Raw genomic sequence first — 16,297 nt, 5'->3', positions numbered from 1 at the left:
TGGGGGGAGGGAACGGGGGGGGGGGGGGCAGCAGAGACTTACAGAGGAGGGGCACGTGGCTGGAAGGCTGCAGGGGCTTTTCCAGCAGCAAGAAGGGCAGTCCCGGCATGGGAACAGCATGTGCAAAGGCACAGTGCCTAGTAGGGCCTGGTTTCCCCAAGGAGCCTGAACCCCTTAGTGCGCCCGCAGCAGAAAGTGGAGTGGGGGAGGTTGGAGGTGGGTGGGAGCACAGGTGTTCTTTCCCTTCTCGAGCCTCTCTCCATTCCAGACCCTTCTTCCCCATCACTAAGGCCCGGCTCCATCCTCATCACAGAGCTGGGCCGGGTGGCCGCAAGCCCCCCGGGTGTCCCCACTGACCACTCGGCCTGACTCTGAATGTCTGGTCCTGTGAACCCCCTTCTGCTCACACGGCTTTGGTATCAAAAGCAAAGGGGGGGGGAGTGCGGGGAGGGCGAGAGGGGAAGATAAAAAATGTAAAACACAAAAGCAGTCCAGACTGTTTTCAGTGAATTTCTAGAAATAAGCCCATTTCTACTTCTCTGTCTCCCTCTCGGTGTTTTAGCTGAAACAGCCCACGTGTCTCCTTTAGGGAAAGACAAGCAGTTGAAAGCACAATTTGGGAGTTACACCCATTCTTCTGCCCAGCAGGAAAAAGCCTTCAGGCTGGTTGGTGATGGGAGCCTTGCAAGCAAGCACCCAGCTCCCTGACGGCAGCTCCCCCCCTAGCGGCGAAGCAAGGCATTACCTGGTGCTGGACACTCAATGGCGGGGGATGGAGGACTCGCAGGCCACCAGGACAGCAGATCGGTAGGTGATCCGAGCTGTGGTCCTGTACCCATCGGGCAGGGCAAGGCGGCAGGGAGGATGGCAGGGAGCCCGGAGAGGCCTCCAGCCCCGCATCGCGGTAGGCGGGGCTCTGTGCTCCCTCCTGATCCCACCCATTGGTCCCACAGGCCCCCAGGTGATGCCTGAGCTCCCACCATCTCCAAGTTGTGCCTTTACCTTAAATGTTTGCTAATCCAGGTTTCCTTTATAAAGCACACGTTTTCTCTGACCTCAGGAGAACGAATGGAAGCTTCTCTCCCCGCAAGGCGGGATAAATGAGCACCCAGGAAACCTGGACATTGAAGGGGGCTGCTGAGAGAGGAAGAAAAGGGGAGCTGGTTTGGGAAGGGCTCCGGACGAATTGTTACCACCTGGCCACGCCCTCCAGGGGAGGAGCTGAGTGGACCTAGCCCCTCCCCCTCCCCCTCGTTGTAGGCTGGAGGAGGGGGTCTCCAGCAGCAGAGAACAGGATCTGGACAAGAAAGGCAGGAAGAACCGGGCGGGGGTTGAGCCCATTCTCTCCTTGAGTGTCAAAGGTGCCTCCTGTGAAGGCGGGTATTTCTTATCTGGAGGGAATCTAGTCCAGGCTGGCTGGGCAGAGGCAGGGGCACCTTTCTCGCCTTCCCCTGCCTTACAGGGGGGAGGTGAACTGGATTAGCTGTAAGAGTATTAGCACAGCTCCCAGTTTAGCAGTGCCTGGCACTGGGCCAAGCTTTCTGCAGCGGCAACTCACTGCATCTGCACAGTAACCCTACTGGGTGCAAACGATTACCGTCCACTTTGAACAAAAAGAAAGGAAGCTGAGGCACAGGGAAGGTACGTGAGCGCCCGAAGACATCGGCTGGTGAGGGACTGAGCCATGAGGTGACATCTGAATTCCCTGCAAATCCAAACCCTAAAACCCTAGGCTTCTGATCTTGTGTTTTAATTCTACAAATCCAAAATTAATGATGCCAGAAACCTAAGGTGTTCCATTTCTCACATCCCATAATTCTGAGACCCCTAGAGTCTCTAATGTAATGCTAAGTCTGAGGATCTAAGACTCTGTGGCTCTAAGATTCTCTGTGTCTAATATTTTATAGGTTGGATAACCCCAGGGGTTATTCAAAACCAAACAGCGTGTGGTAGGGAGTTTTTTCCTCGGATTTCCTCTGGAGGAGATCGGTCATCGCTCTGTTTCTAAAGGTCTAAGGTGTCCCTCCTTGACCCTGGCCTTCGAGGCAAGCAGGGGAAGCCAAACACTTTGCTCCAAAGACCCATTAAGCTGAGATGTTCCCGAGGGAGATGATTGGAAGCCGCTGTATGCGGAAGTAAGAGGCTGACCCAGAAAGCACAGGGGTATTTCCCTAGACCTGGGCCATCAGGGACCCCTCCCTCTTGCAGCCTTCACAGAGGCATGGGGAGGCTCCTGGAGGGGAAGGGCTACAAGGTGTGTCCCTGGAGGCTGGCCCTCAGTAAGGGGTCCTCCCCTGTCCTTCCCCACCCCCTGTCTCTGGATCCCTCTCTCGGTCCAGTTTTCTGCCAAGTCAGTGTCACCATCTGAGACGATCATCCTCAGTCCTGTGATTATGTTTATTGCTCATCCACCTCCTGAAATACCAGCTCCCTGAGCTCCCTGAGGGCAGGGACGAGACTGGGTGGACCTGAGGCAAGTATTTTATTCTCAGAACGAGTGAAATCTGAATGGTACTATCAGAGTAGGGCTGACAGTCATCCTGCCTCCTCCAGCCTTCCCCCTACAGCCCCAGCCACCCTATGACCTGGAGAGCTCTGGCATCTGCTCCCTCCCCAGCCCTGCACTGCCCTGCCCCCCAATCTTGTTCAGTGTCCTCATTGAGGGCCCAGGCTCGGGAGACAGGTGCCGGGGTCAGATCTCCCACCCTCTGTCCTCTCCTTTCTAGAAACTAGACGTGGCAATAATCCTTCTAAGAGTAGTGAAAGAAATAAATGTCTAAAGTGTTCAGAATATGCCTGGCAAACAGGAAGCCCTCCGTAAGTGTTAGCTGTGGCTATTAATATACACTGTGATCACAACTGCTATTATACCTTGTCTCCCTAATATCTACAGAAAGAGGCCCAAACCTCTTCGCGGTCTGGCACCTTTTTNCCCCCCCCCCCCAGGGCAGGGACTTCCTCCACCGCCTTCTCTTCTCTGTGTGCCTGGTCCCGGAGCCCCAGCTGGCACAGCGCGGGTGATCCCGAGTGATTACTGAACAAGGCTCGGCGCCAGGTTCTAGGTCCTGCGTGACCCTCCCAGACTGCCCCCGTCCGATCCTCGGTCTCCCCATCTGCAATATGGGTGTACTGCCCCCGTGGGGCCCACCTCCCAGGAACGCAAGGCAACCTGGAGTCCTCAGGCTGCGGCCCCAGCGCGGGGTGTGAGAGGGAAGGGATTGTCTCATTAATTAGGCTCCTCAGTTCTGGCGCCTGGGCTTTGGGGAGAGGAGCTGAGCTGGTAACGAGGGTTGTCAGGGGAGACGGAGACGGGGCCGCTGTGGACGCCAGCATCACCCCAGAGCCGCGGACCCCGGGCTGCGGGCGGAGGAGGGGCCGGGACCCGGGACCGGGACCGGGCTGGTCACACCTGCTCCAGGGGCAGANCAGATCCTTTACTAGCTCTGTGGCCTTCGGGAAGTTCACCTTACCTGTTTGGGTCTTAGTATTTTTTTTTTTTTTTTTAATTTCTAAAAGTGACAGTTTGCCAGCAAAGGCAGAGAAATTTAATAAACTATTTAATAAACTTCCTGGCAGAGACAGAAGGGAGTTTGTGCCGAACGGGGCATAAAGGGGAGAGAGGGAACTGCAGTTATAGCCACCAAGAGACAGAAGCTGTCAGCAGGTGCCTGCCATTTAGAAAATGACATCTGGATCTCATTTCTCATGGCAGCGACATAGAGAGGGCCGCAGAAGTGATTGCTGAGCCTGGGAAGGGGCCGGGGGCAGGGCTTCTGGGGGAAGAAGCAGGGTCCCGAGAGCTGGTGCCTGGCTCCAGGGCCAGGAGGCTCGGGATGGAATTGAAGAGGGGCCATTTTCCGTGAAGAGTAACCAACACTTTCTCTACCTGGTCTTCATTCACCAGCTCAGCCTGGGGGCACAGACCTCCCTCCCCTGAAAGGGGCGCCTGAGGCCATTGCAAAGCACCCTGGGCAATGGGTGTTGGTGGGGCCGGACACTGGCATTGACATCCAGTCCTCATCACTGCACGCTGTTGATGCTATTTGTGGAACACCCGCTCTTGGCAGGATGCGGTGAGTAGTCCTTTGACCTTTGCCTGCAGACCTGCCTGGGCAGGAGTCATTTCTTCACTTTACAGATAGAGGCCCTGGGGCTCACAGCCCCATGCTCTTTCCATCCTTCCGCGTTCCCAGATTCTGTTCCTGCCTCTGTCTAGACCTTGCTAGGTCACCGTGGCAACTCTCCTGCCCTCCAGGGGGTGCGCAGAAAGAGCCGTGAGGCCCCTGGTGGCCCTGACGCTGCTGGGTGCCGCGCCCACAGAATGTGTGGCAGCCCGCCTCACTCCATCTGCCGGCAGCCAGCAAACTTGGCAACGCTCATCTTCCATTCCCGTCTCTGGCCGTGATTTGCTATTTGGGGTCCTTGGAGAAGCCCCTGAGTAAATATTAATAATGTGCCTGTGTGTACACTGGCTGAGAAAGAGAATGAATCATTTCCTGCTTCCCTCCTGGGCTCAGAATCTTAACTAAAAATATATTGGAGCTTTGGGTTAACTTTGATGGACCTGGTGGATGGGGCTGAGACGGTGCCAGGAAATAGCTGCCCGGTCGGCTGCCTTGATGCCTAAAATTCCATCATCTTCCAAGCATGCCTGGATTTCCCTATGAGCACGGAGAACACTGGTACCCGATGGCTTAGGTTCGAGTCCTTTCTGGCTCTGGCGTACCCCGCCTGGGATCAAGTGTTTCCTTTGCTGCTCTGACTCTCAGGGGCCACTGGGGTCTGCGTCCCATCCCCCAGGCCGGCCTGGACACTTCTACATGGTGGGCTAACCCCGTCACTCCATGCCATCCGATCGGTTCTTTCTGCATGGAAGGAGATCATAAAATGTGGCAGGAAAACATAAATCAAACTCCAGGTTGCCGAGGGGACACAGAGCAAAGGAAGACAGGTGGAAATGACAAGCCAGCCTCCACGCACCGGTTTGCATTCACCATTTGCAAAGCTCCGCCTGCTGTTTCATTTGATCTTTCTAACAAGCCTGGAAACTGCAGAGAGCTGCCCCATTGCAGAGATGAGGAAACAGAGACTTGGCAAGAGACCTGCCGAAGGCCCCCGGCGCTGATGACAAAAGAGAGGTTTGAGCCAAGACTCATTCAAGATCTCATTCTTCCCTCATCCCCACGTGGTGCTCGGGCAAGATCCACAGTGGGGAGGGTAGATCACATCCGCAAGGAGGGATGTGATTTTGGACGAAGAGAAGGAATAGACGTGGAATGGGGGAGAGGAAAGACTGGGTGTAGGACCCGGGGCAGGGACGCCCTGCAGGTGCACCCAGCTCATGGTTGGGAATGACAGTAGCTGTATTTGAGCACCTACTATGTGCCTGGGTTCTTCTAGCACCGGAGATGCGTCATCTCATTTAGTCCTCAGGTGGCCCGTGATGTAGGCACTAGCATAGCTGTTTCACGGCAGCTGTTTCGGTGCCAGATTCAGGTCTGTCTGTTTGCAGAGCCCAAAGGCTCAGCTACCACACTCCAGATGGAGCTTCTGCTGCCCAAGCCCTCCCTGGCTGTGTGCCGGCGACCCAGTCGCTTAACCTCTCTGAGCATTTATTTTTTCATGTGTAAGGTAGTGGCGATAATCCCTCTTGAGCATGAGGAAGACATTTCGATCATGACGGTTCCTCGGGAGACTGAAGAATTGGTCTGGAAGGTGCCCTTGGGGATCAAAAGCTGACACTCTGAGGGCCCAGGACTAGCTGGTAAGAAGGTGTCCAGAAGGATCTGCCCAAAACAGGATCAGCTCCCTCCTGGGAAGTGGGGGAACACAGAGAGAACAGAGCTGCTGAGCTGGAGAGTGGGTGTCCCTTCCTCCGACCCCATAAATCTCCAATGCCAATAAATTAAAAATGCATGGTTTGGGGGGGTGTTTGGTAGGAGACAAAGGGCTAAGCTTTGCACTGGGCGAGGTCTGGGGAGAAAGGCCCAGATAGGTGCACAGCCCTAGATCCAGGCCTGGGACGGGGCAGGGTCAAAAGCGGCCGGTTCACTGGACCTGGCTGGCTGGGCCTGAGCCAGTTACCCCTGGTGCTCCCTGAGAGCACTGAGCCCTCATTGGCCTCTGCGTGATGCCCACTTGGGTCTCATCAGCCCCCAGACAGACCCCGGAGCACTTATTTCTGCTCTTTCAGAGGCTGAGTCCTTTGTTTTCACTCTCGATGCCACCCACGCTCCTCCAAGCCCCCTTTTCCTCAGTCCCATATGATCTCCATGAAGCCAACACAGTGAGCAGCATCTCCCAGATTTAATTCAAAAGGGAACATGAAGGCCCACGTCACCTCCACCTCTCTGCGGCTTTCTCTTCCCCTTCTCCTTGAATGAACCATCTGCATGGGAGGCTCCTCCTCCCCCTTCTATCATCTCTTGCCCGCTACAGCCTGGCCCGTCTTGGTCCGTGTTATAATAACCCGTATATCCCTATATCTCATGGACACTGCTCTGTCCTTATGGCCTTGGGCTTCTCCTTGACATTGACCCGAGAGCTCACTCTCTCCTCTGGGAAAGCCATCTCACCCTGGCTTCTGTGACTTGTCTGGTTTCCTCTCTACTTCACAGGCCACGAGCCAATGAGGAACAATTTTGGAACTTTCTACAAGCCAAAGGTGTCCAGGGATCTAGTAGGCTGCCTCTGGAGGAGGAGGGAGAGAAGGAGGAGGAGGGGGAATGCATGTATGTTGAGCATCTACTGTGTGCTAGGCCTTGTACAAGGAGTATTAGGTCCCATTGTCTCGAGGGCTAAGATTTTCATCCCCATTTTACAGATTGTGAAAGAGAGGCTCAGCGTGTATGAGGGATGACCTGTGACCACTGTATAATGGGGGGGGGGTGGATTTAAATAACAATAGCAGTAATAACTGTTGCCCTTTGTCCAGAATCTGTGGGGTGCCCGGCCTGAGCACTGTCTTTGGGCTGAGCCTTCTCACTACCACCTGGGAAGGAGGCTGCAGTTAGTGTCACATATCTGCAAGGAGGGGAGCTGCACCCCTGCGGGGAGGGGACTGAGTGAGGGCACTTGGGAACCAGGTAGAGGAGGTGGAAGTGGAGTCTGGGTCTGTCGGAGCCCCCATCTCTAGGGGGGAACCAGGAAATGACCTCTTGATGGGGTCACTGCTTCAGGGACCCCATTGGGACCTCAGGGCATGGGGCCCAGTGACAGGGAAGACCCCTTTCCACGTGAGATCCCAGGAGGCTCCCCCGGAGAGGCACCACTCCCACATGTATCTGGTCTGCAGCCAATGCTGTTTATCCCTGGGTCTCTGTTTTCAGACCTCATCACAACCCATTGCTGCAAAAACAGTCATTGCTGCTGTGAAGCCCACCAAGTGGCCAGGAGCACAGACACGGAAGGAAAAGGCCAAGTGGGATCCAGGTGGTGTTTTACTTGGCGTAGACCCAGCTGGCCCGTGCGGAGCAAGCAGGGAGCTGGGGAGCTGGGGCATTGGGGGAGGGGGTCAGGGGGTCCAGCTACCCATTTAGCCTTCACTGAAACAACTCAGTGAGGGGGCGCTCATTTTAACGGAAGAGGAAACAAGTTCAGAGAAGTCAAGCAACTTGTCTGAGTTTGCACAGCGGGTAGGTGGGGGAGCAGAGAGGCAAGCCCCGGGGCTTTCTGATGGCAAAACCCACACTCTTTCCAGTCTTTGAAATGGGAGATGGGGATGGGCGCATTTACTGTGAACATTTACTGAGCCCTTCCTAGGAGTCAGGGGCTCTGCCTTTATGTTTCTAGTCTAATATGATACACACACATGGTGAAATCATCACTTCTGTCTCTGCTTTACAGAAGAAGAGACTGAGGGTCAGAGAGGGGACTCCATCTTTGGCCCCAAGTTTTGGGGAGAAAGGAAGACCCTGCGGAAGGATCTCTTTGTTAGGTCAAGGTCATCGGAGTGGAAGCTGTTACCTGTGCAGGGGAGGAGGGGCTGGTGAATGGGAAGAAAGCCACCAAAAAGAGGTAGTAGCGCTTGCAAGACGGCAGCCTCCTCCAGGGAGCCTGGCAGCGGAGGCCACTCCTGGGTGTTGGCTCGCTGGCTGCGAGCACCATGGGGTCTTGGCTGGGAGCCCACAGCCCCCTGCCTCACCACAGGCAGTGGTGGGGACCCAGAGTGTGCTGAATGAGGTGTAGCATGCGACAGATGGGCAGGAAGCCCCAGGATGTAAAACAAAGTCTGGGCAGGAAACGAGGGGAAATGAGGAGCCCACGTTGTCAGCGGCTGGCTGGAGGGGAAGGTGCTCCGAGTGTGCAGGGGACTATGGGAAGGCGGCCTCAAATGCCCAGCTAGCATAGCTGGCTTGGAGGCCTCTGGGTCTTGGTTCAGGGCTCATGAACATCAATATGAATGTAGTTCCTGGTAAATGTGTCCTGGAAGCAGCTGGGGACTGTAGCTGGGGGACTGGTGGAGAATCCAAACCGGCAAGGTATGAGCCCGATTCTCCTTCTAACCTGCTGTGCAACCTCGGGGAGCTCACTCAGCCTCTCTGAGCTTCAGCGTTCTTACCCGAGTAGAGGGTCAGAGGTACAACCTAGGAGGGCAGAGGCTTTGGCAAAGCCCGTCCCGCTCACAGTCTTGTGGTTCTGGAGGCTTTAGGCTCATGGATCTGGTTATCGTATTATTGTTGCTTTTGTTCCAATTATGTATTTCGGTGAAATACGAATACCTTTATAAAGTGTGTGGCTCGGTGGCATTAAGTCCAGCCATCACCACCATCCATCTCCAGAACTCTATTAATCTTGCCAAACTGATTCCGTCCCCATTAAACACTACATCCCTATCCCCCTCACTCCCAGCCCCTAGAAGTCACCACTGTACTTCTGCCTCTATGAACTGGACTCCTCTACGTTCCTCATATAAATGGAACCTTACAGTATTTGTCCTTTTGGGACTGGTTTATTTCACTTAGCGTAATGCCATCAAGGTCATTCATATGGTAGCAGGTGTCAAAGTCCCTTTCCTTTTGAAGCTCACATAATATTCCCTTATATATATATATACACACCACCGTGTGTTCGTCCCTTCCTCCACGGAAGGACACTTGGGTTACCTCTACCTTTCAGCTGGTGTGAATAACACTGGTGTGAACACGGGTGCACAGATATCTCTCCAGGACTTTGCCTTCAAATCTTTTGGGTAATGCCCAGAACTGGATTTGTTGGACTGTAGGTTTATTCTATTTTTGTTTTTCAGGAATCATGCTGTTTTTTGTAGCAGCGCATAAGATTCTGGTTTTTCCACATCCTCACCAAAAATAGTTTTCTTCTCCTCCCCTCCCCCTCCTCCTCCTTCATCTTCTCCTCCTCCCTCTCTCCTTCCTCCTCCTCCTTCTCCTTTTAATAGCAGTCATCCTAATTGGTGTGGGTGGTTTCTCACTGTGTTTTAAACTTGCATTGGCCTAATTTTAGTCATGTCAATGATCTTTTCAAATTCTTATTGGTCATTTGAATGTCTTTCTTGGAGGAATGTCTATTCAAGTTCTTTGCCCATTGTACAGTCTTGTTGGTTACATATTTTGGATAGTAACTCCTTATATATTTCTATACTTTGGATATTAACCCTTTATTGGGTGTATTATTTGCAAATATTTTTCCCATTTCATGGATGATCATTTTACTCTATTAATTGTCTTCTGATTCACAGAAATTTAAAATTTTGATGTGTATTGCCATGTTTTGAGGTTGCTCAGAGGAGCAAAGTGGCAATAATCAAATTCCATTTTTTCCAAAGTTTATTGTCAAGTTGGTTTCCATATAACACCCAGTGCTCATCCCCACAAGTGCCCTCCTCCATGCTCATCATCCCCCTTCCCTCCCCCCCACTCCATCTGCCCTCAGTTTGTTCTCGGCATTCAAGAGTCTCTCATGGTTTGCCTCCCTCTCTCTCCCCCACTATTTTTCCCCTTCTTCTCACCCACGGTCCTCCGTTAAGTTCCTCCTAATTCACCTATACATGCAAACACATGGTATTTATCCTTCTCTGCCTGACTTATTTCGCTCAGCATAACACCTTCAAGTTCATACGGATTCTCCCCGACACAGAACTCCATACCCAATTTCTCACCAGCCCCTCCACTAATGGTTCTCCTGCAGGGAAGGTGCTAGATTCCATGAGTTAAAAATATAAAGCCTGCCCTGTTCGTGGATCCTCAATGCACATCAGAGAGTAGTGCCAGCTGTGGCTTCAGGCTAGACTGGGACAAATTTGGACAGGTCACAGTCTGCCTCTGAGCTTCAGGTCACTCATCTGAAATAGAAATAACTCCCATCTCGGGGGAGCCGATGCATGAGTGCAAACTCGGGATCTGGGCCCCACTGGCCTTGCAATTTGTGTTTGTAGCCATCCACAGGACAGAAGCTTTGGGGCCGCTGAGAGAAACTGGCCACTTCCTTGACATATTCTCCAAGAGGTCAAGGGCTTTCTTTCCACACTCCTATCCTTCAGTGGCCTGTGACAGTCTAAGTTCATCCATATCATCCGTGTGGTTTCTCCTCTCAGGGTCAAGGGTCAAGGAGACTGACGTTTGTGTTGTCCTCAGCCTCTCTTGAACTTCGACCTCCCCACTCCCCAGATTTTATCTCTGGGATTTGAAGAACGAATCTGTGTTCTCTCTCTGCACATTTCACGTGAAGTCCTCCCATAGTCCTCGGCTAAGAAGGTTCACTAAATAAACATTGATGGTACAGTGAGGGAGACAAGGTGTGTTTTTCAATCCTGGAGATGGACAGGAGGGTGGACCATGAGGACATCTCTTGCCAAAACAGGAGGGAGCCAGGGAGGTCCTGGATACAGGATCTGTCTTCATCACCATCATCATCATCATCACCACCATCATCACCATCACCATCATCAGTATCATCACCATCATCATCTCCATCATCTCCATCATCCTCATCCTCATCACTACCATCAGCACTGCCATTGGATCCATCATTATCATCGTTTCCACTGTAATAGAGTTTGATTCCAGTTTTTATGTTAAACCACTGACAGCTTGAGGGCCATCCCTCCTCTTTCCCCTTTTTGTCTCTCATCTGGACCAACGGATAGGAAAGCCCATGCTCCCTCCTTCGATCCTGGCAAGTAGTTCAAATCAAGAAAACCACATCCCAGGCACGAAAACTCTCCCCCTGGCCTCACCCCTACCACACTAAAAAGCTAGAGCCGTTCTCCCCTCTCTTTACACAACGCACAGCTTGGGGACATGCCCTGCTCTCTCCAGAAACCTCATCATGTGAGTAATAAATCTTGCCTTTGGTGTGTGTGTGTGACGTCATTAGATTCAATATCCAAGCCAATTGTGTCTGTGTATGCATATGAGCTTGAGCCTGCCCTCCACGGGACAATCATGACACGATGACTGTCATCACCACCACCTTCATCACCATCATCACTATGGTTTAACCAAGTGCTCTGTGCCGAGCACTTTACACGCATTATCTCACTTAGCTCTCATGGCAATCCCATGAGATGGGGACGGCTTTCATCCTCATTTTGAAAAGAAAACAGAGTCATTAAGAGGACAAGTCACTTATCCAAGGTTACGTGGTAAGTAAGAGGGGAGCTGGACTTCACAACCACCTTCTTTTTTTAAACATTTTATTAAAAAATGTTTTTTAATGTTTTATTTATTTCTGAGAGAGACAGTGTGAGCAGGGGAGGGTCAGGGAGAGAGTGAGATATAGAATCCGAAGCAGGCTCCAGGCTCTGAGCTGTCAGCACAGAGCCCGACGTGAGGCTCGAACCCACAAAACTCCAGATCATGACCTGAGCCGAAGCCGGATGCTTAACCGACTGAGCCACCCAGGCGCCCCTCACACCCACCTTCTTAACCAATGCACTGTCTCCATGGTGAGAAAGTTCTTCTCTGTGTCTAACTGCTCACTCTCCTGCTGCAGCCACAGTCCAGCTCTTCTTTCTGCCTTCAGAGGAGGCCCTGGGCAGAATCCAGGCAAGGATTCCAGGGCTCCCCTTGGTGAAACTTCGCTTCATCTCCTCCAACACCCTCTCCTAGGGGACTATTTCACTCCTGAGATTTCAATGATCACTTTCCTGTTGCTAATTCCCAAACCCTTTACACTCAGGACTCTGCCTGCTGCCAGGCCTTCCGACAGCGGTCACGTGGACGCCCGCCCTGAGCTCCGGGGCTTTGCTGGCTTGTCACTGACGCTCCCTGCAGCCCTGCAAGGTGGCTCTGACCCCTCCCCCCCTTACAGATGGGAAGCTGGGGCCGGCGAGGGGGACTAGACCCAAGTCAGGGCCACTCGCATCTGGGCTCAGAGCCTGCGCCCTCCCTGCACCTGCCGTCATCCTACCCACTGCCTCTGGGCTCTGTGTCCCCGGATCACTGATGTCACCGAGCACTGGCTCTGGGCACCCTGAAGGGCACGTGGTGGGCTAACTCTCTCAGTCCCCACAGCACCTTCTGGGCGGGGCCACCAGGGTCTACAGGTGAGGTGTCACCCAGCTCATACCACCAGGTGCCATCTCAGCTGCTGACTCTGCCACACTCAGGCCCCAGGATGCACCTGTCACGAGTGTCCACGAGCCCCGGCAAGTGCCTGCCCCCCAGCTTCGCGTGGTTCTGGAGCCTAGCCGGCTAATCCTCCTCAGCCCTCCTGTCCAGAGGCTGCTGGAGTTTTCCAGTTATGGGCTCTTTCTCATCCCTCCTCTTTCCCGAGGATGTGGGGTGGGGGTGGGGGGTGCGAGGGAGGATGCCAGGTGGCTGCAGATTGGACGTGGCAGGGAAGTGGGAGCCGTGCTCGGGCGGAAAACAGAGAAACGGGAGGGAAAGAAAGAGTCTGACCTATATATTTACTGACTGGCACTTGGATGGATTTCCAAGTCCTTGTGGGGACTGCTGGGGTCAGCAGGGAAATGGAGCGAGGTCAGGAGCTTTCCCGGTGTGACTGCCCGGCCGCAGATGGCGCGCGGGGAGGTGCCAAAGTACTTGCTCGGCCCACATCAGCCCCACTCAGCTCCCTGCAGCTCCGTGGGGAAGGCCCGGGCTTCTGCTGGGAGCAAACGTTTATTGAGTGCCTACTGAGCGCCAAGCCTGCACGTGCACCAGAAACCCAGGGAAGCCAGGCCTTGTCCCGTGGAGCGCATGTGGCTGGGTATTCTCCACGCCCCTGCCACTGCCCAGCTCCTACCAAGTGGACCCCAGCCAGGCCTCCCTCTCTCCGTGCTCCTGCGGGAACGTTGATCCTGGGGGCAACGCTGTGTCCTAGAAAGAGCACGGACTTGGGAGAGCAGAGTTCTGTTTCCAGCCCTGCGGTCAGTGTGCTATGTGACCTCAGACGAGTCACTTCACCTCTCTGGATTGGAGCTCCCTGGAGCATCCTGGAGAAGGCAGATGAGGGGGTCTGGGTGGGGGGCAGAGTGGGACAGGCTCCCAGCCCTGCTACCCTGTAGCCTCCCTCTAGTGACTCAAGTCACCCACAAGGTTGGTGGCGGAGTCTGTAGCCTCTGAGGGGCTCCGGGAGGGCGCCCAGCGAGAGCTTGGGCTGGACATCCTGGAGGGAGCCCCTTGGGCCTGAAGCCTGAAGCCCCTGACCTTGTCCCCATTCGTTACTTTGCTCTATGAGAAGCAGGAAAAATAGTGCCTCTTCACTGGTAAATGTCAATATCACCACAAAGCAAGTGACCGTGGCTGCCTTGGAAGATGAGTTGCCACCAACCCAGAGAGGCGGGGGCCTTGAATGACAAACTCCTGGGTCCGGAGTCTCCAGGCCCTGTTGGTGTCCCCTGAGCCCCAGGGATGTGGATGCCAGGTGGAGGCAGTCTGTGGGCCTCCGAGGGTGGGGACCGGGAAGAGCTGCTTCCTGCCTCCGCCTCCTCCTCAAGCCATTGGACAGATGCTTGCTGTGCCCCGTCATGTGCCAGGCACCGAGCCGGGTGTGGTCAGAGAGCTGCAGAGGAAACAGCCCCCATCCCTGCAGGTGTGGAAATGATGGTCCATGATGGTTGTGATCCTAATGCAACACAAAACATGGGTCATGGCACTATGGGGATGCTAACAAGAGGGAGAGGGCCAGGTGTCACCCATGGCTTTCTGCCTGCATCCTCCCCTCCATCACCACCACGACCACCATCACAGTTATCGTCATCTGCATTATTGTCCTTGTCATCATCACCATCACCGTCTTCAGCATCACTATTGTCATCTTCACCATCATCATCATTATCACCAACATGATTACCACTGTCATCATTAGCATTTGTTGTCGTTCTCATCATGATCGTCATGTTCTTCACCATCAGGTTTATCATCACCACCACCACCACCGCCACCACCACCATCACCGCCACCACCATCACCACCGCCACCACCATCATCATCACCATCCTCGTGGTTGTCACCACCACCATCACCACCACCACTAGCATCACCATCATCACCATCACCATCACCATCACCATCCTCATCACAGCTCACCCTGCTGGGTGCCAGGTTTGTGCAATGAAGAGCTTTGTGACAACACTTCATTACCCACCTTCCCAATAATCCAGAGACAGGTACTATTATTCTTCCCTCACAAAAGAGGAAAGCCAGCTTGGGAATGTGAGAGACTGTTCCAGGGTCCCTAGTAAGAAGTGAGGGATGGGGGCGCCTGGGTGGCTCAGTCAGTTAAGTGTCTGACTGCTAATCTCAGCTCAGGTCATGATCCCAGGGTCTGTGAGTTTAAGCCCCACTTCGGGGGCTCTGCACCGACAGCAGGGGGCCTGCTTGGGATTCTGTCTCTCTGTCCCTCTACTTCTCATTCTCTCTCTCTCATTCTCAAAATAAATAAATAAACTTAAAGAAAAAGAGAAGTGAGGGACTCAGGTCTCCACACTCCAACACAGATGTCTCTCTCCCACAATGGACCTCCCAGGACCTCCCTGTGGGGGTCCACGCAGGTCAACCACCTCAGAGGAGTCCTGGGGATGGGGACTCAGGTTGTGGGTGCACAGCGCAGCTCCACCTGACCTGGCTGGGCCCTGGGCAAGTTCCTCAGGATGGGCGTGTGGGAGGGAGAGCGAGATGACACCCAGCGTGCCCCCAGTCCCCTGTAAGCACTCAGTTCGGAGTCCCTGCCTGCACGGGGGCCTGGCCTCTGGCTTCACCTCCTGTTTCCTTCCCTGTAAGCCACCACCTAGTCTGACCACCGCTGAGGCTTCATCCCGAACCTTCCCTTGACCTCCACCTTAGACACATCCTGCAGTTACCCTCAGGGCCATCATCCATATGTCTCTGGTTGTCCCAGATGACACCCTCACCCTAGACCCAGACCCGGGACTTCACCAAGTGGTTCCCTACTTTTACTCCCTCACCCCCTCAATGGGAGATCAGATGACAGCCTCCTTCTCAGGCTCTCCCAGCGCAGCCCTTCTGGCCAGCATGATGGGTGGGCCCTTTCTCCTGCCCCTTTCATAAATAATGGCACCATTAATACGGGTCCTTGTCTGTGGTCATATATTTTACACCCCACTCTCCTACTGAATGGGTTCTCCTACTTTGGGCAGATAAAAATGGACATGGCCGAGACAGGGCAGAGAAAATCAATAAGTAATAAACGTTAACATGAGAGTAAACGTGTTATCTCAATCACAGAAAGAGCCAAGGTGTCTGAGTTATGAGATGGACCCGGCCCAGAGACACACCGAGGCCCCAGAAGCCCAGGGATGATGCGGCTCAGGGGGATGGGATGGGGGCTAGGGAATGGGCCCACTCTCCCACTTGATCCGGGGGCTCCACGGCGGCTCCTTATAAGCCATGGCGGCAGTGGAAGGAACTGGACTTGCGTTCTCGAGTGCCTCTCTCAGTGTGTTCCTGCCTCTATTCAGCAGGCATTTACTGAGCACCTACTCTATGCTGAGCCCTGAGATCTGACTGTCTGGGTTCACATTTCATCTCTTCCACTTTCCAGCTGTGTGTCCCATGGCAGGTAGCTTAACCTCTCTGTGCCTCGTTTTTTCCATTCGTGCAAAGAAGCATGTTAATATCTATATTTTGGGAATGTGGGAAGAATCGAGGGAGCCAGTGCCTACAAACTGCTGAGACTGACTCCTGGCCCATGGTGAGCTCTCGATAAATGTAGCAATTTTCCTCCTGTACGAGGCCTCTCGCTGGACAAGACAGACTCAGTCCCTCCTCCCACGGAGCAGACCTTTAAGGTGGCGACTGTCAATTCTGTTTTTTTTTTTTTTTAATTTTTTAAAAATATTTTTATTTATTTTTAGAGGAGAGAGAGAGAGAGA

Source organism: Crocuta crocuta, unplaced genomic scaffold (genome assembly GCF_008692635.1).
Source record: "Crocuta crocuta isolate KB4526 unplaced genomic scaffold, BGI_CrCroc_1.0 scaffold127, whole genome shotgun sequence".
Lineage (NCBI taxonomy): Eukaryota > Metazoa > Chordata > Mammalia > Carnivora > Hyaenidae > Crocuta > Crocuta crocuta.
The sequence above is the reverse complement of the archived record's forward strand: the minus strand, read 5'-3'. Positions refer to the sequence as shown.